Here is a 27,982-nt window from a genome sequence, read left to right on the forward strand (position 1 = left end):
GAAGATACGCCACCACCACCCCGGGTAAGTGCGGCCAAGGATTTCCGATAGCGGCGCGCCGGATGCGGTGCCGAAGCCACCGCACAAGGTGGGCGCGTGCTGCTTTTATCCGCTGGCTTGGGCCGAGAGAGTGTCCACACCCGAACAAGCTTTTATCCGCCGCCCGGAATTGGGAGGTGGGGCCCGCTACCGAGTAGTATTAATATTACTATACACTACGAGAAGCCTGAAACTGACAGAAAACACTCTGGCACAAGCATGGTGGAGTTTGGACAGGACTCACAAGACAAAAGGATAGTGTCATACTGTCACTTAGTGAAGTAATATACTACTCTTTCCTATGTGCCCTTACACTCGCTCAGGTTGTTGTTACGGCCGGCATGTTGCCTGTTTGCTGCAATTGCAGCACTAGTCCGGCTGGTGGCGTTCCGGGTTCATGACCAAGAACTCTGAATTCCCCTTGAACTTTTGGCAAAGCCTAGCACGCCAAGTGCATACGAAAAGCAAGGGAACTCGTGCGGCATTTCATCAACAAGGAACATGGGAAGGTCACAAACAAAAGGGGCGATCTTCAGATTTCAACAACAGATCGAAGTCGAGCGTGTCCTGAAGGCAAGCATGCCCTAGCAACTAGCAAGAGGAACGGGGAGAGGGGGGGGGGGGGGGGGGGGGTATTTTAAAACACCCCCCCAAAACGTTTAACTTTAAACCCTTTCCGGAAGGCCCAGGGGGGTAATAGGGGTTTCCCCCATAGGTTCCCCCGAGGTTGGTACCCCACCTCTAATCCGGCGCCGAAGCCCATGCAGCCAGATCCGATCCCACCGGGACCCGCACCGGCGACTACCGTCTGGCCCGGGCGCCCAAAACCTTGGTTATATTGTGAAAAAGGCAAAGGCGGCAGCAGAGGAACGAGACGCGAGCTGGAGCGAGCTTCCCCTCCCCTGTCGCTGGTGTTTTCCTGCTCGCCGCTCGCTCTAGTAGTGCAGTGGGAGAGCGCTGGCAGTGTGCACTACTGCCTACTGAGTGACCAACCGGCCGGTTATAAAAGCCCCGAGGCTTTCCAGCCCGGCCCGCACCAGCTCTTGGTGCGGCGGGTTTTACGTGCGGTGCGCGGGGTGGTAACTGGTAACTTCTCGCGCCCAGCTTACTAGGGTCTATCTACGCAGCGCCGATACCGTGTACCACACGGCGGATACGTGGGCCGCTGTCCGCGGGCCACGGCTCGCGACCACTGCTGTGACAGCAGCTGCTGCTGCTGCTCTGCTCGCTTCATCGGAGCGAAGGGCCAAGCGAACGAGTGGAAGCGCGCGGGTGCCCAGATTTCGCCCCTCTCTGTCTTCGTACGCATGCAGGAGCAGACGAGACGCGATATTCCCGTAGAGACGCATGGCGCAGAGAATACGGCCGGGAGCGGCCGGGGCCCTTGGAGCCTTCTGGCCGTCGACGACGCAGGCGTGTTGTAGGCGCGCCGGAGCCGGGGCTTTCCTCCCCAACCGGGTCCCCAACGCTTTTGGCATGTGCGTCCATGGCTGTGGGTGGTGGGGCACCGAGTGCATGCGCGGAAGGCGATGGCAAAAGATTTTCTTTCCGTGGAAGATGTCAAAACAGCTTGACGCGCGCGCGTAGTACTTGCCTACTTGGGGCTACACGTACGTGGGCCGGCAGCACACAGTTCGCGTGAGTCGCTCTGGCAGAGGAGGGTGTAGATTAGGTTGATCACTGTTTGGGGTGTTTCTGTCATTCAGTTGACGACTGTGGACTCCACTACGCTCTCTTTTAGTCAATGGACGACTGGACCCAGATTCTTCTAGCTTGTTGCTAGGAGCATCGTTTCTTTGACAGGATGACTACGACAGGCGCGCGTACGTGTTGATCCGAACGGTGACGGGTTCTTCGTGAACCGGCGCTGCTCTCAATGAGTTGCTGACGCTCGGCATGATGACACCATGAGCTCACGATGATAATATGGTTGGACGACGTGAACGTCCGAATTGGAGCGGCCTACTAAGGCCCAGTCCACCATAACATCTTCGGCCAGTTTTAAGCTATACAAACTTGTTGGTGGCCAAGATTCTTGGGCCCAGCCCGTCACCATTTCCCGGTTCTCAGCCTCACCGAGCACAGTCCAGCCCAAGTCCTGGATCGATCGTCGTCGTCGCGAGAAACCCGTGTTCCCCCTCCTTTTTCGTGGCGGCGCGCCTTCCATTCGCTAGGGCGCTGCGGCCTGCGGTTGCTCCTTCCTCCACCCCACCACCACCGGCATGGCGGAGACGCGGTCTCCTCCATGCTGCGCGCACTGTCTCCAGCCGCCTGCCCAAGCACCCAGGTCGGGTCCTCCACTCATCCTCCCAGCCTTCCTGCCTACTTCCCGGCCATGCGGTCACAACTTTTGAGTGTCTAATCCTTAGTTGAAGGAGGATCTGGAACTTCCTGTAGCTGTGTTTGGATTTATGGATTAATTTTTTTAATTCGGATCACATCAGATATTTGAATATTAATTAAAGGATTAAATGTGAACTAATTATAAAACTAATTGCATAAGCCGTGACTAATTCGCGAGATGAATCTATTAAACCTGCTAATCATGGACTAATTAGTCTTAATAGATTCGTCTCGCGAAATAGCCTTCATTTATACAATTGGTTTTGTAATTAAACTATATTTAATACCTAAACCCTAAACCCTAAACCCTAATATCTAAACATTTGAGGTAACAATAACTAAACTTTAGTCTCTAAAACTAAACACACCCTTAGCCATCGGGACTGTAATTCAAATCCGCCGAGGTCCCCAACCAGTTAGGTGTGAAAAGAAAACTGCTTCAATCTACAGTGTAGTCACAGAAAGGCCGTGGTTCTACGCACGAGAGCTTGACCATTTAACTGCTTCTCTCTTTGCAGCAATGAACAATCGCCAGGTTAATTGACTACTGCACGCCCGCACTGCACGATCAGCACTTCTGTTCCTATTTGCGTTGCGTTTAAGATACTCCCTCCATCCTAAATTATAAGTCGCTTTGACTAATTTGATACATCCACTTTGCTATGCATCTAGACATATTGTTATATCTATATACATAGCAAAGTGAATATATCAAAAAAATCAAAGCGACTTATAATTTGGGATGGAGGGAATACAAAGTACAGTTGCTTTTGGTACAATTCCATAACTGACTGGTACTCACTGGTGGTTGCCGGTCGTTAAAGTGTGCTATAAGATTACAGACGGCTAAATTGGTATGCTCAGTTTATAGATTTTCACCCCAGATGAACAATGTGGAAGGAAATATCTAGCTATGAATTTTCGTATTTTACACACGGCTAAATATGTGGTTCCTGCAGATCCGCAAAACCTACAGCAAAGCCTATTATATTTGAATCTTATTCTTGTGGGAGCAGACCCAACACCTCTGCTGCTAAATATTATACCAGTACCTGACCCCGGCCTAAGTTCAGTGACCAACTAGGCCTGGCCCAGAACTGGGTAGCCCACTATGGTCTGGCATGAGTTTTGGGTTTTTGCTCATGTTAGGACAGCATTAAAGTGGTTGAACGTCACGTTCTACCTCAATAAGTACGTACTCCTAAAGTTCTTATCACTTTGTTACCATACTGAAATTCTCAATTTTTCTGCGAGAGATAGGAAAAACCGTACCTAAGCTGAAAAATTCTCAATTCTCAATTATCAGCCAAGAGTTTTAACTGTTCAAACTTCTCGCGCCCGTTATATTGCCTTTTCTTTCTTCCTGCTTGGATTGTCTCCTCTTTTTACAGGTTACTACAATGAACATAAGAATGGATGCAACCAAAACTTACGATAATCTACAAGGAACAGAAGATGGTACTATTGCATTTCAATTATTCTCGTCCAAAAGTGACGCAAAGTTCTTCTTTTATTCCGTAGCTGTACTGAGATTCCCAGTGACGTGTCCATGTGTCCGTTGGAAAGCTTTTCTGTTAGATGCAGTGGGGGACTGACATCTCGCATAATTCTGCAAAAAAGTCATAGACGAGTACACGAAAAAGATGAAATCCGTCCAAAAGCAGAACGAACATGTACTTCTTTTCTATTCGTTGACCTTTTCCCAACCAAGGCATCCCGTGTTGCCTGCTCTATGATTCATGTCACACACAAGTTAATTGGCTGGTTGCCGCATTTGCCTAAAAGCTACTCTGTCATGTTGACCTGAAAAAAACTTTTGGACAAAATAAGTACAATTGATGCTGGAACATGAACTTGCAGTATTCTTGAGCCGTCCGTTAATTGTTACGGAGTACTTACTACCTAAGACAACGAAACAGAATCGTGTGGATTTCTTTTTTCAGGAACCGTAATGACTGGCGAGTTAATGTTCCTCTATCATATGAACCCCTGCACGTTCTGAAAAATCAACATGCAGGTATGATGTGGACGGGTAAGGGCGCGTTTGGTTCGTTGCTGAGGCTAGCCTGGCTCGTACCTGGGAGCTAGGCTCCCGCTAGCCAGGCTCAACGAATGCAACATGAGTTTGTTTGGTTGCACGCATTAATCTGGTTAGATCGTGAATAGAAGTTGTTTGGTTGCTCGCACGAGAATATATTGCATGAGATAAAATACTATAACCAAGTATCATTATGATATTTATATTGTGTAAAATATTTTAATAGATCTTACGTTACCTCATTAAATCTTAATTACTTTTAAAAAACACTAATCTCACTTAATATATGCTAATCACCTATTAAATATCATGATTAGCTAGCAGCTGCCTGCATCCAGCGAGCCTGGTCGGTGAGAAACGGATTTCATTTTCGTTTCCCGGGAGCCAGGCTCACCGATGCCTTTTGCATGCGCCGAGCCAGGCTCTGGCCAACATGCAGGCAACCAATCAACGGCAACATACATCGCTGAAGCCTGGACGAGCCTCATACAACCAACCAAACGCGCCCTAAAGTTTTCTGAATCTGAAGCAATTTCTTCGCTCTTCCATGGTTGGCAACCGGGCGCTTGCGCCGGGGATGCACGCGTTCCGGGTTGGCGCCTTGCTGCACCTTTCGGGTGCAAGTTCAGACAACGCTGCCGTGCCTCTCTTTTCGTGACGCCCGTAAATAGCCTCTCATCACCGCCTTGTCGGACCACTACAGTGTCAACAATTCTCAGCCTTCACGATCAGAATCAAATCCCTGCGAATCGACATCAGTCACTGACGCTTGGGTCCCACTACATGCAACCTGGCCGGCTTTACGTATCAGGTCTATTCCTAATCTTCGTCGGAAATCTAAATGCTTTGATATTTTTCGTCCGGAGCTGAAAAGGACGCGCTGTTTGGCACGACCGGGTTCACCGGCTGTCCCCGGTCGGTCGCGGCGAGAGATACCACGAACCCACTCACTGGCGCGCACTGTCGCGTCGGCGGAGGGGTCGACACGTCTCGCGCCGACAGGGACACGCTGCGACAATTACGGACGCTGGTGGGCGCCCCAGAGAGGGGCCCACTGTCCAGGATTCTCAGGCGGCCGTAGCAGGGCGCGGGCCCCACCTATGTCCGTCCTGTCCTCTTCTGTAGCAGCAGTGGGGCGAGTCAGTGTGGGACATTGACGACGGCGACGGCCGACGGTGACTCTGATAATTACGAGCCATATCCGTTTGTTCTACCAGCTCTAGCAGGTAGTAGCAGCGGCGTGTAGACTGGTCAGCTTTTCGCTGTGCTCTCGAATCAGGATTGCTTGTGTGATGTGGGCATGTGGCTATCAATCATGCAGATGCAGTCATTTCCCGCGTCGGCGTCGCCGTGATTCGTCTCCTAGTACGATCAGATTAACCACACGGCGTTAGTGGGACCACGCTTAGGGAGTGTTGCGTTTGGATCCTTAGTTCTTGTCACATCAGATGAGAGGACTAAATATGAACTAATTATAAAACTAATTACAGAAGTCTCGTGCTAATTCTCGAGATGAATATATCAAGGGGTCGTTTGGTTACTCTTACTTATTTTTAGCACCCGTCACATCAAATGTTTAGATACTAATTAGGAGTATTAAACGTAGATTATTTACAAAACCATTACATAAGTGGAGGCTAAACGGTGAGACGAATCTATTAAACCTAATTAGTCCATGATTTGACAATGTGTTGCTACAGTAAACATTGGCTAATGATGGATTAATTAGGCTTAATAGATTTGTCTCGCTGTTTAGCCTCCATCTGTGTAATGAATTTTGTAAATAGTCTATGTTTAATACTCCTAATTAGTATCTAAACATTTGATGTGACACGTGCTAAAAATAAGCAAGGGGAACCAAACGCCCCTAAGTCTAATTAATCCATTATTAGCAAATAGTTACTGTAGCATCACATTGTCAAATCAATAATTAATTAGGCTTAATAGATTCGTCTCGCAAATTAGTCTCCATCTGTGCAATTAGTTTTGTAATTAGCCTATATTTAATACTCTTAATTAGTATCAAACATCCGATGTGATATGGACTAAAGTTTAACCCCTAGGAAACAAATACCCCCGTAGGGCTGTTTGGTTACCATGGACTAAAGTTTAGTCCACCCATTAATTCCTTTTACAGTCCCTAAAATGCCAAACAGGTGGACTAAAATATGGACTAAACACTTTAATTCTCTAATCCAAGAGAGATGCACTAGAGTACTCCACATTTATTGCCTCCCTCCCACACGCCACCCCCACCGCTGCCCTCCCTCCAGCTGCCCTCCCGCACGCCAGCCTCTCTCTCGCCGCTCGCGGCCCGCGTGTGAGAAGGGGCGAGATGCAGACTCTTGCTCTTGTGGTGCTTCTTCTTGCTTCGGATCTTGGATCCAAAGGTGAGCGTAGCTCCACACGTTGGAAATGCATTTTCGATTTCAGCTTCTCCTCTCCCTTTGCTCTAGTTTCTTGGGAGAGGTCCTGCGGTGTATGTTTCTCAACTGGCTCCATGACTTAGCAATGCGGAGGATGGGCTGTTTCTCCGTATGTTTTCTTCCCGATCTCGGTCCTACGGTGTATGTTTCTCAACTGGCTCCATGGCGTAGCAATGCGGAGGATGGGCTGTTTCTCCCTATGTTTTCTTCCCGACCTCGGTTAAGCAATTTCAGAAGAATTCAGCATGTTCTGTTAGTGTGCCTTCCAATTTTAGATCAGCAATTTTCTCTGCAATGCGCATGTTATTTAACATATCTATGGCTGAAAGATGCGGTTCTGGGCTTTTACTTTAGAAGTTGAGTGAATTGTGGCATTTACTTTAGAAGTTGAGTGAATTGTGGCAACTGAAGTGGCTTTTACTTCAGAAGTTGAGTGAATTGTGGCAGCTGAAGTGATAGCATCCAATCCTTTGCTGCTGAACGTATGATGATAATTGCTTGCCTAGAAGCATTGCTGCTGGATTAATTCCTCCCTTCGTACCTTCACTGAGCAGGCCTTTTCACCGAGCAGGAGTTTCCATCTTCAAAACAAAGGTAATGTCGTCTTTGTTCATCTGCGGTAATGGAATTTAATTCTGGATCCAAAACAGTCTTTGTTCATCTGCAGTAATGGAATTTAATTCTGGATCCAAAACAGTGTAGGGACTAGAATTTAGTCTATGGACTAAAGTAACCAAACTTAGTACAGCGGGGAAAGCAAGCAACACGGAAATACGGAAATGGGACTGATTGTTGGATTAACGGAGAGACAAGCAGGCAACTAGTACTAGCCAAAAAACCCCCCCGGAGGAACTGACAACGGAAAACTGCGCTCAACTGCTCAAAGGCCGAAAGAGCTTTCGCTCGAAGAGGGAGAAGCATGAAAAACAACCCCGATCACCAGCATTCTGAAGGCTGTTCTTGTCGTGAAAACGCAAGAGAGAGAGAGAGAGAGTGAGATACTCGAGGAAATAACGTAAACCAGAAATAAGAAGATGTACGGTAACACTATCACCGCACCACGGACGAGAAATTACCAGGGAGGAACTGTGACATTGCTCGAGGAAACCAAGAAAACGCACCTACTACTTCGCCCCGAAGCTGGATCCAGGAAGCCGGAAAATCTGGAGCATTTGCAGCCAATCCAAGCAAGCGAGATCAAACTCAAGACACGAAGAGCGACATAAGAGGACGAAAGGATAGGAATCGGATCATCTCGTCACGGAGAAAAGCAGTATGGAGAAGAGCAGGAGAGATCAACAGAATGGCCGGCGGGCGCGACCTTGGCCGTGGACGGCTGGCCGGCGGGGCCTATGGCTGTCGCCTCCCGCAAGCTATGGCTGCCGAGGGCCGGCGATGCTGGCAACGGCAACCCCGATCCGCGGCGGAGAGCTGTATCAGCACGATCGTGGTGGGTCAGTGGGTGGTGGCCTTTGCCCTTTGCAGTTGCAGTGCAGGGAGGCCAGCGCGCCTGTATATACGCCGCTCTAGTTAACCTGTCCCCTTCTGGCTACTGTGCTCTGTGGATGACGCTTCGACAGCGGGGATCACTGTTTGCTCTGTGAGGGTCAGAGGGAGAGAGAGAGAGGGGAAGGCATAGCTTGGGCCCACCTGCGTAAGTTGTCGTGTCAGACATGGGCCTAGCAATGAATTCTGCGCATTTTATCAAGTGTAGACTCAGAAAACAATATCAGGCAATAAATTTTTTCTTAAGGTGGAGAATGGAAAATTAAATAAAGTCAAGTGGGCGCGTGTGGGGGAACTTTGGGCTCTGTAGCTACTGATGCTGTACCATGACTCCGTCAGCCGGTGACCACCGAACTACCATGACTCGTTGCAGACTAGCACTAGCCACACCTGTTCCCTGGTCCGCACCTGTCCACGCGACGAGCCCCACGAGGCAGAACCGGCGTCCCATCAACCCGGGCGGCGGCCCCGCGGAGGAGATCGGGCCACGGCCCACGGGATCCCAATAATGGAGCGAGGCGGGGCCCGTGACACCGCCGCGCGATAAGATCGTGGTCCTCGCCGTGTGGGTTGGCCGGCGGCCGTGCGATCCGCCACGTCCGCCGCGCTCCCATAGGACGGCGCGGATCTTGGGAGTCCCGGTCGGGGACCGGAAAATGGATCGCGCTGCGCTGCGCTGCACCTGCACCACACGCGGCTCGGCCCGGTGTTAGGAAAACGGCTTCCTGAGTCCGGACAGCGATCCTTTTGTTTGGTCCTCATTCGATAAACGTGACTGGGAATTCGGACCCTTTCGGCTCTTTCTATCTCTCGAGAAGGCAAAATAGGCAACGTCCTTCCGCTTTACACCGATGGTCGTATTCTAGTCACTGAACTTTTATTTCTCGGCCAGACTATCTTTATACTCATGTGCCCGCTCCATACAGTCATTAGACTAATGCAAAATGTTCCTTTTTTTTTGTCCCTGTTTCTTCTTTCCCTGCTCAATTCCACCCTCATTTTTGCACTGGACATGATCATGACACCACCATCTGATTGAGTAGATGTAGTTAGCTATCCTACCAGATATAAGACAAGAACTATTAACCGGCTATCCACTCTCCTTGCTCGAGCAGAGCATTCACAACCAACGCCTCCTTAAATTTTTATCCGCTTCTAGCATCACTGAGCACGCAGAGCTGCCTGCTCATTTCTCTCCAATCTGAGCTTCATAACAAATACAAAGCAAAAACATGTAGCTCTCTTCTCCTCACTTTTGTTTCAATTTCTCTTAGCAAGCAAGCCACTAGCAGCTGCAGGTTGACCCACCCCAGCTCCTCCATGCAAGCAAGGAGTAGACTGACGAGCATCCGCACGCTAGCAACTATGGAAAATTGAGGATGGGAATATGGAGCTAAGGACATAAATGACTTTTTCAATAGTCTCGTACCATTTGGAAGTACTACATCAGTATAAGGATGAGTTTGACCTAAAATAATATTAACCGATCTAAGAGTCCGAGGATGAACTTGACTCTTGAGGAAAAAAAAAGAAGCCTATTTTGCCTCTCGAGAACATGCATAGATAGTAGTAAGGTAGACCACCCGTCGGCCGTCCTCACGCCCCATGTACATGCACCACACAAATTAAAGCTGGGCTCACCGTGCGGACGTGGAAACTAGAACGGTCGCTTCGGTCGGCAACCCGCGCCGCCGCCAGACGGATGCGAGATCTCACATCTTTATTTTTGTACAGTGTGGTGATAGCGTGCTTTTCCTTGAAGCTACGCGCAGCAGGGGAAATGAACGCGGAGGCACTGGGTACAAAGGCACACGGCACTATCCAATCGTACGTGTGGGGGGTGCGTAGGTTTTGTCGTCGGAAGTGACGATTTGGAAGTGGTGTGTGTGCCCGGGCGTTGGTGTTGCCAGTCGTACACGTGGATCGATATGGATCTGAGGAATTACTGACGCGTAGCAGAGGGAGAAGAGTTCACGCGACAAAGGAGTCAGGTGCTACAGGAGCCTAGAGGAGAGAGAATTCGCCTGGAAAAAATACCATCCTGTTCAAATCGAATCCCTTTGATTCTCCATCTTCTTCCTTCAGGCCGAGGGGCAGAGTGCCATGGTCCCGGTGACCATGACTCCGCCAATGGTGCCACCGGCGAGCCTCTTTGGAGGTATGGACCATGGTCCTAGCACGCACACCGCATCCACCCTCCACTACCGCAAACCTTCAAAGGGCCTGGCGTCGACGGCGCAGCAGCCAATGGCACCTTTGGCGGTGTTCTCCCCGACGATGTCGCTGCAGGGAAGCCTCTCTGAAGGTATGTACCCCAAGTCTAGGCGCTAGTCCCAATCTACTCCCCACGGACTTCTCGTCATTGTAGCGGCAAAATCCCTAACCCTAGCGTTGGACATCTTGTTGAGGTCAGCCATGGCTGGGCGATGCTGCGGGGATGTGTGGAGACGACACACGAGGCGATGAACGCCGTGGTGGGGCTCGCCGGCACGGCCATCATCCTCTACGCGTGTTGTATAGGGAGGTTGACCAATGCCTCCTCGTCCCCTGGTCAGCAACCGATTCTCCCTCCCCTCCTCATGATTCAACAGATCTCAGTGTTGCTTTTTGTTTCTGATTGTTGAGGATACCACCATGTAATAAAAAGAGGTTCTTTGAATACCTGCCACATGTAATTAAGATAAATTCAATAGTCATGTAGGATTGTAGGTTCGTCTGCATAATTCTCAATCGGGAATCTTTCTGTGCATTCTGACTTGTTCTGGGCATATTGCTGCTGAAACTGCAAATGGTCAACTCGTATATGAGATGCCACAAAGAAATATGGTATAATTGAATTGAGAGTGCATATGTTGCTAGTTTTCTGATGTTAAGGGTAGTGTAGCCCGTTCATGATATTGGGTCTGTTTTCTTTAACCCTATATATCATACATGATCATTGCATTTGCGCTTATCATGCTAGAAGGTGCAATTAGCCAATTACTATGGATATGTTTCTGAATACCAACTGGGAAGAGGCAAGGAACACATTAGCCCTGAATTGTGACACTTTTAAGTTTTTACCTTTTATATGTTTTTTAATGATTTAAAAACCTTTAGCAGTCTCCCCTTAATCCATTAGGCATGTTTGATGAATTTAATGACTTTGTGAGATTAAATTTTGAGAAATGTGAATGGGTTGGCCTCGATTGGTGGCTGCTCATCAGGTGAGATTCTCCCGCATCCCCTCTCCATTGGAACTGAACCTTCATCATTATATGATTCTAACATGCATATCTAGAAGTTCTTCTAAATGGAGTATAAGCACTTGTCTCTCAGCACCCTGTTACAGGTTTTGTGATTATGCCCTTTTTGAATGGAATGTATACAACCAAAATGTGCCCCTTACATATCCGTTGTTAAGAATGTTTCAAAAAACAACAGAACATGACTGCTAAAATAATCTTACAATACTGACATTCTTTGTAATTAATTTTATAAATGAAATCAGGGGTTGGCGTGCTGTTTTAAGAAAAGAAATAAATGTTTGACTTCTGCTGCTTCTATTTGAGTAGCTGTAGTTGTATGCCCTAAAGAAAAATAGTTTTATGCTTTATGGATCCTCTGTAAACACATCGAATTATTTTCAGGTGTTATCAATCTTAGGGTAGTACCGAGAACCCTTTGGCCTGACAATGGAGATTGGCTGTGAGAGTGATGATGCACTGTGCATGTAAGGCTGCCTCTCCTCACAAACCTGTCCCAACATAGTCGAGATTATGTTGAACCTAACAAATCTTGTTCAGTGATGGGTAAGTGCGGATCTTAAACGATGTTAGTTCTTTTCACCATTAGTGTTCTTTTTTGCAGCATACTTCATTCTCAAGTTTTTCACTATTACTAAGACCACACAACCTTTTTCTTTTCAGGTAAACTATTAATGATTTACCGATCTCATATGATGGACCCTTAAGAAAGAGTTTTCTCTAGGAGTTACAGTCAGATGATAAAATTATCTTTTGTTGTTGTTTTGGGGAGATGATTCTGATGGGGGAGCAGCAGCAGTAGATTAGTCGTGAATTGCATAGTCAATGTCTCAACTGATACAGTTGAGATCCATGTAGATGCATTACATTCTTTTTATTCTGATAATTTAAGTGCTTAATTACCATCATCTGTAACTTTTGTCATCCAATCACTGGAGTTACCATTCTAGCCAAATCAAAAGTTTTGTGCCATAACTTCGCCCAACCAGTAAGCAATGGATAAACAGTTGGTTGTTTTTCTGAATTAAATAGGGTTGTTCTGTATGTGTTGCATTCATGCCGATGCATTCTGGTGTTTATTGGTTGCAAAAGGTTTTAAAATGTGTTCAGACAATGATTAGGTTATTTTGAGAATTTTTTAGATTTTCCTGGAATTCGTTCTCATTTTCATAGAGCTAAATCCAATTTTTTGAAGTCTCTAAAATCCCTTTTCACGAGCTTCAAATATTTTATTTGAACTCCTCGTGTCCCAAACTATCTATAGGAATTTTTCTAAAATTTTTGGGATTCTCAGAGTATTTTTCATGGCTTAATTGATTTATCTAAATTTTTCTAGATCTATCTTTACACGGGAATTGTTTTTGAAGAAAAGGAAAACTTCTCTATCCTATCGGGCCGAGCCTGTGGGCCTGACCCACTCCGACCAAACCACGAGCCTACCCGACCCACCTGGGCCTAGTGGCCGCCGCGAGCTTCTGGCGTGCAAGGCCGAGCGCGTCGCTGCGCCTCCGCCCTCGGCGTGCGTGCCAGTATAAAAACCCGGTCCGTGCCTCGCCCAGCCATCCTCGCCCGCCGCCACCTCGCCGTCTTTCTGCTCTGTGTCGCCGCCAAAATCGCCGGCTGAGCCGAGCCGCCACCAGTTTTCCTCCAATTCGTCACGACCCGGCACCGAAGGTGCAATCAGCCGCCACCCCGAGCTTCGCCTCACCAGGCCATACACCCGCCTCCTCTTCTTGTCATCATTCCGTCATCGGAGTACCGCCAATCGCCCGGAGCAAGCCTCACCCCCTAGGAATCACAACCGTGTCACTAGTTATAACCATCAGGTTTCGTCTCTGCCACCACCATTTGATAAAGAAAAGCTATTAGTCATGCACGCTCAAGTCTTGCAAGGAAGGATGCAGACTAACACATCATTCCGTCATAACACAGAGACGATCAAGTGTGGCGGATCCACCTCGGATTAGCCTAATTAAGGCACGATTAAGTCGCCTAACATGCGACACTCGGTCTTAATCGTGCTAACTCGAGATGCCGTCGGATTTCATCCGATTTAACCACTTTGACAGGACCGAGTTTAGCAAAACCCACACGAAGGTGAGTGGTTACAGAGAATACAACAGGTCCAACAGTAGATTACAAGTTGTTACACACTTGGTAAAAATCAGAGTTTAACAAGTTCTGAAGAAACAAACAGAAGGTAAAAACAAGCGGAAGCTATTTCGTCGGGGTCGGACGTCCTTGGTGAGGCCAGCCAAGACATCAGTTTGGGAAACTGGGGTTCATGCTCCGGGGCTTGCCTTCAAGCGAGGAGGAAGGGAAGGGGTCTTCTGCTGGGGCGGCTTCGGCTTCTGGAAGTGGGAGCTCGGCTACAGCTTCGTCTTCTGGCGCCGGGTACAGCTCGTAGACGCCGTCAACGAGATTCAACTCTACACGAATGCAAATGTAGGGGTTAGCACTTAGACGGTTATTTCAACAGCAACACTTGCAAGTTAAAGCTCGGACACTGGTAGCAAGGCTACAGAAAAGATGGGGAAGTTCACTTGAGTTGGTGGAGAGCAAGGTAAGAGGGTTGGATGGGAAGAAACTTATGATCTGACCCTTAGACTGGAGGAATAGATTGTGCTGGGGTCCTCAGACTTAACGCAGAGAAGTCCCCAATTTTACACATATACCCTCGGGTCAAGGAAAAGGATGCAGCCGAGCCCTCGGGCGAGGCGGAGAAAAGATCGGCGAAACAGACGGGGTCGGGCGAGACGGAGAAAGGGGTCGGACGAACGGACAAGGTTGGGCGAGGCGGAAAAGGTTGTAACAACTCTACCTAAATTAAGTGCTTTTAACTATAAACCAGTGATAAATCCTTAATTTAAGAAGTGAAATGACCTTTATAAACCTAAGAAGCTCCTTTTGGAGTTTGATTTAAAGCTTGAAATTCTATATACAAACTTAAGTTTCTGCCCAAATAAGAGTTGTAAAACTTTTAAATTCCAACAACTTTTGTTAAAGGCACTTTGACCATTTCGGAGTGAAAGGAAGTCAAAAACAGCAACCGAAGCCGGCTTTCCTAAAAGGACCCTGAAAATCTTTTTAAGTCCTGGAATTCGAGTTTTCCTCCATCCTTGAAAGCTTACATCTCCCGTTTTCCTATCTAAACTCGAGTCAGAGCCTTAATAGAAGTTGTAGTATCTCAAGAGTGTTCCAACTTTGTTACACTGACCCAGATCCCAATCGGACCCGAACTTATTCAAAATCCCGGTCAAAGTGAGGTAAACCAGTCAAGTCACCCTAGTGCCTTGAAAATCCTAAGTCTGGAATTCCAGATTTTTGGCTAACTTTGGCGTAAAATATCTTCGAATTCTCTCACAATCAAAACCGGCACCTTAAACAAAGTTTGAAGAACGACCAGAGTTGAACAAGTTTGTTTAAGGGAGTTTCGGGAGCTGTGTTGAAAGATTCGGAGAAGGATCGCTCCAAAGCTGGTCGGGCTTGCTGCCTGAAGGGAGCCTCGACGCCCGCGCGCCCGAGCATGTTCGCTCGCGCGCCGCGCGCCGCGCGCCGCGTGGCCGCCGGCCACCGGCAGCTCGCCGGCGCCCTATCACCAGCGCGACAGCGACAGGACGAGAGCCACGGCGCCCAACCCGCGCCCGCGACAGGACGGAGCGAGCGCAGGGCTAGCCAATCGCCGGCCGCGTGCAGGTCGCCTTCCACCTGCCACGGCTCTGCTCCGCCAACCCTGTTCCGCCTGTTCACCGAGAAAGCTGAGACGCCCCCGACGTCCCGCGCCTCCGCCCGCTCGCCCAACCCCCACGGTAGCTTTTCCGCATCGCCCGCCCGACAGACCGGAAGTCCCAGACGCGCGCCGCCCAAGGCCAATCGCCACCGAAGACCACCCGGAGCTCCGCCTACTCTGCCCAATGGCGTCGTTGGCCAATGGCCGCCTCACCCGAGCACTCGCCGCTCCCGGCCTTATCCTTTCCCCACCGAAGCCCCGCCTCGACCCTCCGCGCCACCCCGGCCCTATAAAAGGGAACCCCCTCACCGGCAATGCCACCTCTTGCCACCGCCCGCACCTGCGCCGCCGCTTTCTCCTCTGCGCCCTGCTTTCTCCTCTGAGCCACCGCTTTCTCCCCGCGCCGCCGCTGAGCTTCCGTGGAGCTCACCCCTTTTGCGCCACCCCACACTCCGGCAATTTCGCCGCCACCCTTTTGAGAAAGCTCCCCTTTCCGCCCCAGCCTGCTCCTGTTCGGCCCCAAGGCTTCCCCGGTAGACCTGAGGTAAGCTACTTAACCTCCCTATCCTTTCCGTCTCGCCCGACCCCTGTCTTCTTCGTTTTGCCCGACCTCTGTCTTCTTCGTTTCGCCCGACCCCTGTCTTTTTCGTTTCGCCCGACCCTTTGTTTCGGTTCGCCCGACCCCTTTTCTTTTCGTCTCGCCCAACCTTTTCCCGTTCGCCTTGGCCGACCCTGCCAAGTTCGCCGACCCTTTCTCCGCCTCACCCGAGGGCTCGGTTGTAACCTTTTTCTTTGACCCGAGGGTATCGGTGAAATATTTTCGGGGATTCCTCTGTGTTGAGTCTGAGGACCTCGGTACGGTTTTCCTTAAACCTGAGGGTCAGACCCTAAGTTTTTTTTCCCCAATCCGACCCTCTCATCCTGCTCTCCACCAACAGAAGTTGAACTCCCCCCACCTTTCCTGTAGCTTTGCTACAAGTGTCCGTGTTAAAACATGAGTGTGTTGAAATAACCATCTAAAATGTTTAACCCCTGCATTGCATTTCCGTGTAGAGTTGAATCTCGCCGACGGAACGTACGAGCTTCACCCGGCGCCGGAAGAAGACCCCGCCGAGGAACTGCACCCCTTCGAAGGAGAGCCCGAACCGGAGCAAGACCCCGAGGACCCGCAAGCTTTTTCTGAAGGCAAGCCCCGGAGCATAAATTCCTATCTTGAGTTCATGCAATATTATTGATTACTTGATTGCGCATTTACGTTTCGAGGAGTTGTAATGAAACCTTAGATGCATAAACTTAGTACCTTGTGTGAATACTAGTTGCTAAGGTCGAATGTGCAATGCTTAATAGGTTTCGGTAAAAGTCGAGTGATTTCCTGTCACTCGCGAGTTATAGGAGTTGAATGTTTCAGATTTGTCGCAACTATAAGGACGACGGACGGGGTCAGGCTTGTGTTCGATACTTGGTGGATTGCCCCATCTGTCTAAATGAAAATGAACTAAGGTCGAAACGTGTCGGCGTTCATGATCAAGTATTTGAAAGTACTAATCTCATACCTAGTATGGGATGGGGAAGCCAAGTACCTGATTGAACTGGGGCGTGGCATACCTTCCGGCTGTCCTTGGAACGTCGTTCCCATGGTGCATCATGTGGATGCAAGTGCGGTCACAGTGCAGCAATAGGCTGGGACTGTGGAGCATTGCATGCCAAAGGAAGTTGGCCCTGACACGTGCCTAAGGGATCGATGGGGACGGCTGACAAATGAAGCGACCCTTCGTGGTGCGCGGATGTCGTGAGATTAGGTTTGCCATGCATGGTTAATAAATTCGAATTGATTCGTCTGCCTCTCACAGATTGGGACTACTTGATCACTATTCTGCACTGAGTAAAGATGGAACATGATGACGATTTTAAATCTTGATGCTTGTTCAGTAATTGCTTGGAAACCATGTTGTTTAGTATAAGTTGCTAATCTAGAATGGATAAAGAACATAGAACATGAGCTAAAATGTTGAAAGTAAGGACTGACTTTAGACGCTTTTGGCAAAGAAAACCCCAGAGCCAGAAAGCCTTGCATGTCTAGGTCTCGGTCGTGTCTTTCCGACGGGTCAGTCTTGCTGAGTACTAGTTGCTCATCCTTGTTGTGGCCAATCTTTTTCAGGTAGTGTTAATAGCTTGGGTGTTGGTACCACTTGGCCGACCCAGCTTCCTCCAGGCTGGACCGTCGAGTGGGATCCTTCCTCGGACGGCGAAGGAAGGAGTTTTTGATGTCATGATCGGCTCCGTCATGATGTCATGTATCGACATTTAGCTTCCGCTAGTTTTATTTGACTTCGAACCTTGCAAACTTCGGTCTAAATTTCGAAAACTCTGATGTAATAAAATGTGGAACTTGTTGTCACAATGGAATGTTGTAACCTCTGTGCTACTCACCTTCGCGTGAGCGATGCTTCTCGATCCTGTTATGTGGTTTATCGGAGGAAATCCGACGGTCGACCAAGTTGACTTGCTTAAAGTGCATAATCGCGTGTCAGGCGACTTCAATGCATTTTAGTCAGGTTAATTTGGGCGGTTCCGCCACAAAGGTGCCGGCGGACAGACAGGGTTGGACGAGGTGGAAAAGGGGTCGGGCGGACAGACAGGGTCGGACGAGGCGGAAAGGGGTCAGGCGGACAGGCAGGGTCGGACGAGGCGGAAAGGGGTCGGGCGGACAGACAGGGTCGGACGAGGCGGAAAAAGGGTCGGCAGCTTACCTTCGGTTTACACGTGAAGCTTGGGGTCAGGAAGGAGCATACTTGGGCGAAAGGAAACTGGAGCACTAAGACTTGCAGCGGCGATGTCCGGCGGTGCTTCGGCGGCGGCGGTGCTTCTTGTGGACAACAAGCAAGCTCTTGCGCAGTGCGGAGGAGCAAGCGGCTGGGTGGATTGGGAAGGGCAGGCGTGGAGCGGAGAGGAGAGTTCCTCAGGGACTTAGGTGGTAGCGCTTGAGCACGAACAGAGGAACGGCGGCAAGGCAGCGATGGCGAAGGGGACTCCGGTGGGACTCTGGCGTTCCCTTTTATAGCTGCGAAGAGAAGAGAGAGGGTTGGAGCAGCACGAAGACCGGGAAGAAGCGACGGAGTGCGCTGCCATGGTGGCGATTGAGCTACGGGGCGGCGGCGCAGGACTTCAGGGATGACACCGTCGGCCATTGGGCACTAGAGATAGGGTGGCGCAGGCGCGGTCTTGCCGGTGGTTGAGATTTGGCGGAGGCGGGTGTCATCGTGTGGCGAATCTGATGGGTGTGACAGGGGAAATAGCGCTGGAAGCGAGGGTGCACAGGTGAGAAGACAGGCGGGCTACGGCTGTGCGGGCGAGCGCGAAGCAACAGTCTGTCGGGGTGCAGATCTGGCAAGGTGGAAAAGGAGCTGTCGCGGCCGGGGTCGGGGTTGGCGGAGGAGGAATCGTCACGTAGCGCATCTGGGGCGGCGCGACTGTGGAGAGGTGGCAGAAAAAGCTGGGAGGCATTGGGCTTTGCAGCCAGGAGTCCGGCGAGGTGATGATAGGCGCAAGCCGCGAGGTGCTGCAGAAAGGGTTGCAGAGGGCTTCCGCTGTGATTGGGGAAGGGGGCGCGGGAATCCATCCGGTCGCGGCCGGCGACGGGGCGGAGCGGCGGGGGTCGGAGGATTTGAGCCACACGGTGGAGAAGCTCTAAAGCGGGCATGCCACTCGAGTGCGTCTGCACCAGGAGATCGGGTAAAAGATTTTGCGGGTCCACCGATCAGTCTCGGTTGGTCCTCTGCTCAGATGGAAAGGAGGCACTGTTGGGAGACTTCGGATGATCCGGCGGTATGGGTTTGGGGTCGGCAGGGGTCGGAGCTGGGAAACGGCGGAGAGGGGTCGGGTCCTCAGGGGTCGGGACCGGGGCTGGAGGTTGAGCACTTAAACTCGGGGAAGCTGAGACAGGGGGATCAGGGACTCGGATTTGATTAACTCGAAGGATTTGGGGTCGGTCGTCACACCAAGGTTAGAGTTTCCACTGGACCAGCGAAGAGGCAAATTGCTGAAGCATGAAACTATCCAAGGAATATGAGAAGCCGTGGAGCGTCAGAGTTGGAGTTGGAGAGACAACATGCGATGTTAAGATTCTAGGAACACGCCAATGTTGTGAATACCATGTTTTTCCATGTCTCCAGGAAGGAGCTAGCCTAATGACAACTGAAGCAAGACAACATTATCATTTAGACATCAATAAGAAGAGGAAGTTGTCCGCCCAAGATCCAGTGCTAGAGGGAGTTACTCAAGACGAAGATAGTACTCAGACTATAAACCTCGAGGATTGGAGCATTTCTTTCAAAGAATTTCAGCCTAGTAGAAGCAGGCAACCCAAGAAACAAACTAGTTAAGCAAGCCAACAGAAGATGGAGTCACCACAACTATGGGCATATAGCAGTACGCAACCTAGTTCCAACCAACCACAACCTAAAGTTGTTCAACCTCCACATGACAACTCTATCAAGAAGAAACCTGACGCACAAGCCATTCCACCCAGAGCTATGGTGGAGCAGAAAGGAAGCCAAGATGGACATGTTAAAGGATTGTGCTTTAGATGTGGTAAAGAAGGCCACTATGTTAATAAATGTCCAACAAAGCATAAGCTTACTAGGTCTTGTGATGCTGGATTATATTGCCTCAAGTGTGGAGCAGACGAACATCTTGCAAGCTGGTGTGCAAAAGAGGATGATAATCAACCCCATGATCAAAGTCTCAGTAGCCCTGGATTCAATTAGATGTCATCAGTTGGCCTCCTTATCAGGACGGATGACTAGGGTGCCTCAGCCAGAAAAGAATGCCATCAATCCCCAACGCCCAATTCTCATACCACATCCAGTTACCAAGATACTAAAGCACGAAAAAAATGTTTTTACTGCAAAGAAGAGGGGCATATCATCAGTCAATGTCCCAAGAGGCGTTTGGACCAAATGGAGAAGAAGGCTCAGAGTTAGAATGGACAAGATAATGCAGCTAATGCCTGGGGTTGTTTCGGAAGATCTAGAATTGTATGGTTTGTTTATATTTGTCACTATACTGGAAGGTTTTAGGAACTATGATACTAGTTGTCTGAAGACTTGAAGGATGATTTGAGATAGTCAAGCCAGAGAGAAGCAATCCAACTCTATTCAAATCACTTTATTAAGATATGAATAAAGGTTCTTCAAAAATAGGCTAATGAAGCCGAGAAAAGGAATGGATAGCTAAAAGTGGAATTTGACTAAGTATCTGTGAAGTTGTTTTTGTTTTTACGTGAGTTATGAAGAATAAAGAAGTATGATTGAGGAGCTTATGTAAGGATGAACGATCTGGAAGAAAGCTAATAAGTGTTGGATTTTAGCATGCTACCCACCTAAACCCTTGTCTCTTGCTAGCCTTTTCGAATCTCGGGATGAGATTCCTGTTAAGGGGGTAGTCTTGTCACACCTTAAATTTTTCGATTTCAGGATGTGATTAAAAAGAATAATTAGACAATGATTTTTATTTTAATTTTAAAATTTTCCCAACATTTATTTTCTTGTGAGGAATGTAGTGTAGGAAAAACAGTTGGTTGTTTTTCTAAATTAAATAGGATTGTTCTGTGTGTGTTGTATTCGTGCCAATGCATTCTGGTGTTTCTTGAGTGCAAAAGCTTTTAAAATGCGTTTAGACAATGAATAGGTTGTTTTGAGAATTTTTCAGATTTTTCTAGAATTCATTCTCATTTTCTTAGAGCTAAATCCATTTTTTGGAAGGCTCTAAAATCCCTTTTCACGAGCTCTAAATATTTTATTTGAATTCCTCGTATCCCAAATTATCTCTAAGAATTTTTCTGGAATTTTGTGGATTTTTAGAGTATTTCTAGTGGCTTAATTGATTTATCTAGATTGTTCTAGAACTATCTTTACACGGGAAATGTTTCTAAAAAAAAGGAAAACTTCTCTATCCTATCAGGTTGAGCCTATGGGCCCGATCCGCTCCATCCCAGACACGAGCCCGCTCGAAACCCTAGGCCGCCGGAGAAACACCAAGCCGGCCGGCCATAGCCGCCTCGCGCGGGAGGAGGATAGAGCCCAGCCCCTTTTCTTTTAGGCCCCTGAGAAACCCTTTAATCTTTATCTTATTCCATGTGTCTTGTGTCTTTAACAGAAAACCCCCTGGAAAGAGTACATTCCCACGACCAAGCCCTTGCCATTATCTTTTGTAGATCTAACCATGACCTCTTTTCACGAGCATTGTTTCTTGTGTCTTGTGAATGTTCCTTGCTAGCCCCCTGTTATCTACGGTTAATCACGATTAGGTCCTTAGAACCTTGTTTAATCCATAGATTACACATTTTAGCACTGTTTCTATCCGTTCAAGTTGCGTTAAGTTCATGATACCATAAAATACACGTTAGTGGTGATGTTTTCCTTCATGCATGTTTTTGAAAAAAATTGATATTAATTTGATTAATACGTGATAAACTTGTGTCTTCTCTAAATAAAAGCTATTTAGAGTTATACACCGCTTTTTATAATAAACATCAATTTGATTAATGCTTACTTCATATCCTTTTCTAAATAAAAGCCAATTAGGTTATATATCAGTTTTTCATAAACTAATGTTTATTTGGTTAATGCTTATGTAAATAATTCTTCCAATTAAAAGCTAACTAGAGTTATACCTCGATTTTCATAGTCAAACTTAAACTGACTAATGTTTATTCAATTTGCTTTCTAAATGAAAGTTACATAGGTTATATCTCAAGTTTTCATAATTAAATGTTAATTTGGCTAAATATAAACATAAATGTTTGTTTTTAATTATAATTTGGTTAGTTTAATACGAATCATAAAGTTATGCGCTTAGATGTTCCCACATATGATATCTTTTCCAAATGAAATGTTTAAAATGGTATAAACTATACATGAACTTTTGTAAATAAAATTTGGCTAAGTTTTACTTCGTCTTTTCAAAATATAAATATAATGTGAGTTACTTCTAACGTAGGATATTTCTCTGAAATATCATCCACATTGATTTCTACATTTAAAGTGTATGAAGCACATAGTTCCTTTTTCTTTTATGAACCCAAATCTTCGATAGTGTATCTTCTCAACCAAAGTTTCGTTCTAGTCGGTTCTTGCTGTGTTAATCTTCTAATCGTAAGCTATTGTTTAGCAACATTGTTTCGTCATGTTTCGTGTTTTTTAAAATAAATATGATATTAATTTTTATTAATACCTATTTACTCATCTTTTCTAATTAAAAGCTAATTAGGTTTATACATCAGTTTTCTTTAAGCAAGTGTTAATATGATTATTATCAACATAAATGAGTTCATAACTATAACTTGTTTTAGCTCAATGCGACATATAAAGTTATTGATTTGATGTTATTACATATAGTTTATTTTCCAAATTTAAATGTTGAAATGGCATAATTTGTACGTGAATATTTATAAATGAAAGTTGACTAGATTTTACCTCGTCTTTTCATAAGTAAATATGACTTGATTATTTCCAACTAAGTAAATTTCTCTGAAATATCTTATAGAGTTTTTCTCAACTATAGTTCCGTTTTTTCTCTTATAATTCAAACATCTCGATAGCTTGATCTTTTCAACCATAGTTCCGTTTTAAGCGTTTCTTGTATCCTCGCGATCCTAGAATCGAGCCCTATCCTTTAGTACGCTCTTTTAAAGTTGTTCTTTTATTTTGGTATATTGTTCTTAGCTGTACTTGTTTGTTTGCTTGTATGTTTGTGCCGGTGATTGCTTCGAGTAGAAGGATTATTGTTTGAAAGCTTTGAAGATTAAGAGTTTCAAGAAAGCAAGAGCTGAAAAGCAATAAGAGTAACTTTTCTTTGGAGAAAGGTAAGTGTCCGTAACCACCCTTCTGTCTATGCTTATTGTCGATGTTTACACCCGGCAACCTACCGAGAGGTATCCCGAGGTAGTAGATTGGTTGGTAGGGAATCGTCAGACTTGGAACTTGAAGGTAAAAGTTAGGACAGAAGACACGGATTTATACAGGTTCGAGCGGCCAGAGTGGTATAATACCCTACGTCCTGTTTGGGGTGTTGTATATTGTGGGCTCAAGCCCTTGATCATCTTGATTTTGTAATCTTCATCTTTGGAATGTAATATGGAGGGTGATAGAAGTCGCACTCCATATGGATTAGCCCCCGAGCCTTTGGTTGAATCGAAGAAATCAGGTCAAGGGTCAATAAAATCTTGAATCTTCTTCTTTCATCTTGAAAAAAATTTGTTGAGTGTAGCTTATCAACCCTCGAGCCTTGGATTGATTATATTTAATCAATCCAAGGGTCTAGTGAGCTCTAGTCTTCACATCAGTCATCATTCGAGTCGTTTTGCGGTGTCCAACCCCTGAGCTTATGTGCCAGGTGAGCCGTAGGAGCCACGTCAAGTATTCATTGGTGCTTAGCCCCCAAGTTTGAGAGCTAGCGGAGCTTCCAGAGGTATTCTGAGTAGTAATTTGGCGCTTAGCCCCCCGAGCCCAGGAACTAGCAGAGCCATTGTAGGTACATTGAGCGTCTGGATGGTCGTTGCCGAAGCTTGACCTGAAAGAAGATATAAATACATTATGTAGCATTTTTATAGAATGAGAAACTACTAAAATTTTATTCAGTAATGAATGTAATGTAAATGTTGTGTGTCATGCTCTTATTTTGGCCATATTTCTCCCAAGTAGTTAGCCTTTTACGTTTAGGCTCTCAATCCTTGTTTTAGTCATTGCCATTGCGTGTGTGAGATCTTTGTATCCCGTGTACGCGTACTGGCTCTGCTATTTGCACGGCTGAGATCTTTGTGTCTCGTGTATGCGTGCTAGCATTTAGGCCAGATGATCTAAGGTTATCACGAATTAAGGCGTGTTCTGCTCAAGGAGATTATCGATGGCTATGAGAAGACAAAAAATGAGTAGTTGGCATTGCAAAAAAAAAGAGAACGCGATTGCGCTTAAAGTAGTCATTGAGACTTGTCTGCGTTTTGCCGAGGAGAGCGCGTGTTGTGCGCATAGGATTTGTGCCTCCTTAGGGTATGGTCGTTGTGAGCCTCTAGCATTCAATGCATCAAATCTATGGCTATTGCCTCCAAAATTCAGTGTACCAAACCGGTGGCAGTACCTCCAAAACTCAGTGCACCAAACCCGTGGCTGTAGCCTCCGTAATTTGGTGTAACAAGCCCGTGGCTATCGGTCAACATTCTCCAGAAATAATTGGCAAAGTGTAGCTCTGTAGGGTAATTCCTGTTAAGAGGTGTACACAAATAAGTAGTCAGCATGTTGTCCTGCATGCGGAAAACAAGCTAGAAAATAATTCTAAAAGTGACTTAGCTTGATTCGTGGATGATTGTCGATGAAGCCATGTCAATTGTTGATGAAGCTAACTAGTTGGAATCGATTCCGACTAGTTATCGATGAAGTTGAGTAGTCAGGATGTGTTCTCAACTAGTTCTTGATCTTGTCAGACTCATTCCCGACTATTTCGTCTGGTCGAGCCTAAGTAGTCGAAGTAGTCATTGGCATGTTGGCGTTGCTGACTTGTAGCAGTGCAACCTTACTGTAGCTTCTTCGGTGTGCACATAGTAATGACCACAACTTTCTTGGTGTGCATGTAGATGAATTCCATTTATTTGACTTCCAGCGGCAGAAACAACTGGTTGCCTTGGTCTGCTAGCTTTGATGCCTCCCTTATCCCTTTGGATAGCAGCAACACGCCATAGTAGAATAATAATCTTATTGAGCGGTGCTACAGGCCAGCTTTCGTGCATGATTACCTGGGAAACTCTACGAGATCGAGTAAGCTTCAGACTCAAGTACCAAAATTAACTCCTGGTGGACTCTGGCCTGATGCCGCCACCTTGATCTTGATGTGGAGAGCGGTAGCTGAATTGCTTCTCTCCGCTTTGGAATCAGCGGTGTACGATCGTGCTGAGTAGATTGATCTTTATGATGAGGTCCTTCAAGCTCGCCCGATGATCTCGACGATCACCCCCACCTGGCGCGCCAACTGTCGGTGTTTCCTACCGAGAGGTATCCCGAGGTAGTAGATTGGTTGGTAGGGAATCGTCGGACCTAGAACTCGAAGGTACAAACGAGGACACAAGACACGAATTTATACAAGTTCGGGCCACCAGACTAGTGTAATACCCTATATCCTGTTTGGGGTGTTATTTTTTGCATCCTGCACTTGGGTGTTGCGTAACCTGGTTGTTGGCTATTGATGATGGTTCTGAGCCATCCGATCTAGGTACCCCTACCCTCCTTTATATACTCCAGGAAGCAGGATTACTAGTCGGTTACAAGGAGGAGTTCTAGTATGATTACATGGTATGAGTCCTAGTAGGATTACAGAGGAATCCGTCTTCTTCCTTCCTTGCGGGTATTGGGGATCTATCCCCGACATTTATTTCTAATACCATGATAATGTTAATTGGAACATGAAGAACCACCCAGGAAAACAGTGCAACCACAAGAACTATATGGCTCTGATCTTGGCTAATTAATTAGAGACTCTAGTTTGAAGCGGTTTTATCAAAAGGGTAAGAGGGGTGACAGCAGATGGGTTATAACCCGGTTCTCAGACTAATCTGCTTTATGGTAGCTTCGTAGTCTTGAGAAAAGTTTATGCTCTGCTACTGATCCGGAAACCTTAGCGGGCTGCTTCTTATTAGGGAATCTTTGTAAAGGCCTCGTAGCGCCCCTATGAAGTCAAACCTTGGTAGTGTGATGAGTGCCTGATCAGCACAGCATGGTTGGGTCCAAAGTTCTTCTGAACTTTTATGCGACTTGTGGGTAAAGATATACAACCTCTGCAGAGTGTAAAACTTATATATCAGCCGTGGTCACGATCAAGAGCGGCCTGGACCCTCACATGATTAATTAAACTTGAAGATGGACTTAAATCGTTATTCTGGTTATTTCTTGTGGTCTTGCTAAGTACCAACCATAAGTGTACTCACACTTGATTACTGCTGCTTAGAAGAGGAAGGTGTGTGAATTTTTCTAAATATGATGCCAAGTTCTAGGTGTACGTAGCCTCCAGTCGATTGCCTGTGAAGTTTGGAGCCTTCGTTTCAAGGATTAAGCTGTATATCTTTGATAGACTTGTAAGTCTTTATTTATATTTCTTTACGTGATACTGTTTCTATTATTCACTAATGATGTCACTATATGTATGAAACTAGATCCTGGCATACATATAGGTAGCACTTGGTTTTGTTTTAAAACCGTGTGTGACAATCCACGCATGACTATAATAGATCTTTTTCATCTTGGGAATTATGGCGTGGGTCTCTCTGTCTGCCTGATCTCCCATCTCAAATTAGATTTTCCTATGCCTTGATCGACGAGCCGTATGCAGCAGCGTGCGGTGGAAACCGACTCGGTCTTCAACTGGAACGAGGAGCGCATCGATTCTGTCTCGGCGTAGATTTGTCTACTCGGAACTCCGACTCAACGACTTGCTTCTTGTCGAGTAGATTGCTCTTGATGATGAAGTCCTTCAAGCTCGCCCAGTGAGCTCGACGATCACCCCTACTTGGCGCGCCAGATGTCGGTATTTTATACGCGACAACCTACCGAGGTGTATACCGTGGTAATAGATTGGTTGGTAGGAGATCGTCGAACCTGGAACTCGAAGGTAAAATCGAGGACACAAGACACAGATTTATACAGGTTCGGACCGCTAGAGTAGCGTAATACCCTACGTCTTGTTTTAGATATTGTATATTGCGTCCTGTGCTTGGGTATTGTTTGGTGTTGATGATTTGTTCTCTGTTGTAGTTCTATGAGGTCTTGGCCCTCCTTTATATACTTCAGGGGCGGGATTAGTAGTCAGTTACAAGGTAGAAGTCCTAATAGGATTACAAAGTACAAGTCCTAGTTGAATTACACGGGAATCCTAGTAAGAGTCCGTCTTCTTTCTTCCTTACGGTTACTCGGAATCTATTCCCGACAAGGTCTTTTTAACTTTTTTAGATTCATCAGTGTTTGTATGCATCTAGAAATAACTATATTTAGTTGTATACAAACAACTATAAATTTAGAAAACTAGGAAAGCTAAAACGACGTATAATTTAGAATGGAGTATTTCTGTTTGGCCAAAAGCTGGTACTATTTGGTATTGCAATAGTAATTGGCAGCGACTGCCCTCCACACCATAGTCACTCACCAGCAGCAAGTGCCAAAACCAGCCATCTGCCCATCTGTAGACTTTGTGTAGTAGTGTACGTAGGCACTAGAAAGGTGAGTGTCGCGTGGGTAGGCCAATTTGCATGCCAGCCAAAACGACAGCATCGTCAGTACAAGATCCGTCTTTTTTGTTTTTTAGTCGTTTTTACGAAAGATTCTCACGAATATGCCTCTGACGGAACCAATTTCAAAAATAGACCCTTAGCTTGGCGTCATCCACGCTGGCGTCAAGCTTACACGTCTCGGCGCCAGCCATCCTGGCGCCAAGGTCCATACGCAGCTGCTAACGTGTATTCCGACGTGGAGGGAGCTTGGCGCCATCCATCTTGGCGCCAAGCCTTGGCGCTATGGATCTTGGCGCCAAGCTTGGCACCACAACCCTCGGCGCCGAGCAATTTACCGCATGCCTCCTGACGTTTTGTTTTGAACTCAGGTCTTTGGGATAGGGAAGG

At 46.9% G+C, this 27,982-nt stretch overlaps 1 long non-coding RNA gene across 3 annotated transcripts; it reads left to right on the top strand.

Moving 5' to 3' along the window:
- The first annotated feature begins 10,159 nt into the window (after positions 1 to 10,159).
- LOC101777649 lies at positions 10,160 to 12,569 on the top strand. Of its 3 annotated transcripts, none has more exons than XR_214737.3 (4): positions 10,161 to 10,657; positions 10,766 to 11,558; positions 11,982 to 12,143; positions 12,261 to 12,569. It is a non-coding gene; the product is annotated as an uncharacterized LOC101777649 (long non-coding RNA). The 3 variants fall into 3 exon arrangements; XR_001163277.2 differs by having other exon boundaries at positions 10,179 to 10,657; positions 10,766 to 10,902; XR_002676264.1 differs by having other exon boundaries at positions 10,160 to 10,657; positions 10,766 to 12,143.
- The last annotated feature ends 15,413 nt before the right edge of the window (positions 12,570 to 27,982 follow it).

This window comes from Setaria italica, chromosome II (assembly GCF_000263155.2).
Source record: "Setaria italica strain Yugu1 chromosome II, Setaria_italica_v2.0, whole genome shotgun sequence".
Classification (NCBI taxonomy): Eukaryota; Viridiplantae; Streptophyta; class Magnoliopsida; order Poales; family Poaceae; genus Setaria; species Setaria italica.